This window comes from Pundamilia nyererei, unplaced genomic scaffold (genome assembly GCF_000239375.1).
Source record: "Pundamilia nyererei isolate P.nyererei 1_Seehausen unplaced genomic scaffold, PunNye1.0 scaffold00036, whole genome shotgun sequence".
Classification (NCBI taxonomy): domain Eukaryota; kingdom Metazoa; phylum Chordata; class Actinopteri; order Cichliformes; family Cichlidae; genus Pundamilia; species Pundamilia nyererei.
The window spans coordinates 1,553,652-1,554,778 of record NW_005187437.1 but is presented as its reverse complement, the minus strand read 5'-3'; the positions used below and the strand labels follow the sequence as shown (position 1 = coordinate 1,554,778).

Sequence of the window (1,127 nt, the reverse complement as noted above, 5' to 3'; positions counted from 1 at the left end):
ACCTGAAAATATGTTAAAAGTTTTTTTGCGACCCAAAAAGAGAAATAAGAGTAATATTAAAACTAAGGTGCTGCCGCCATTGTTGGAAACTGGAATTGGCTGAGCCATGCTATGAATTCTGCAATATGGTTTTTCAATTTTGTATTGTATTGTATTTTTCATTTCTATATGACGAATCCTGCATTATTAAGTGATAAGAACAAGTAATCTGATGTCCTGTAATCATTATGACGCTATAATTTGAGATACAATTAATAAAATAAGTTTTTGTACAAAGTATCGGTATCGGATCAGTATCATCGATACCACCCTGGATATTACTTGGTATCGGATCGGAAAGGAAATCAGTGGTATCACACATCACTATTTAGGACTCATTTTTCCAAAAGATTGAATGTTGACTTAAAAAAAAATAGAAACATATCTTTTCATTTAACTAAGTGTGGTATTGCCAATTATCTATTATACTTGCAAATCTGGATCTGGGGTATTTACATCTAATCTATAAATGTATTTCCCCTCATTTGCAGCAAATTACTAAGAATATTTTGATAGGAAAATGCAAATTACTTAAAAGTACTCACCACTGTTACTCCATGCAGTTCAGCTGTGTCCAGTCACTGAAGGAGGAATGCACTGTCTGCCTTCTTAAGTCCTCTGCAGCTGCAAGCACGTGTGTAAGTGTGTGTGACGCCTGAACACATCACAAGAAGCTCCATGCACGTTTGTGCTCAGGTGTGTGTGTGTGTACATGTGTCCATGGATGTGTGGTTATAAATGTTTGCATTTGTGTGTGTGCTTATGAGAGATGGAGTCAAACTGATGGGCAGTGTGGAATTTGGTATTTGTTAATGTGACTTTCAATTTCTCAGTTGATAATCACAGCTACGAAATCACATAGCATACTTCTGGTCTTTAGTAACCTGCAATTATTGTGCAATACATTAATTTGCATGAAGTTAATATTGGGTAAGTGAGTGAATGAGCTTCAGAGTTACTGCTGTGGAAATCTAGAGACTAAATAAGATGAGCAGCTGTGCTAAACAGCACAATTTGGATACAATAACTAAATTTACTGACTTTTACACTAGTATATGCCAACTCTACAATATTTAAATATTATATAT

At 34.9% G+C, this 1,127-nt stretch overlaps 1 protein-coding gene across 1 annotated transcript in view; it reads right to left on the bottom strand.

Moving 5' to 3' along the window:
• slc5a5 (solute carrier family 5 member 5) overlaps positions 1 to 629 on the bottom strand; it is a 16,745-nt gene extending 16,116 nt beyond the window's left edge. The window contains exon 1 of the mRNA XM_005730278.1: positions 585 to 629. The gene's annotated coding sequence lies outside the window, so the exon portion shown is untranslated. The remainder of the gene's footprint in view (positions 1 to 584) is intronic.
• Positions 630 to 1,127: the final 498 nt, after the last annotated feature.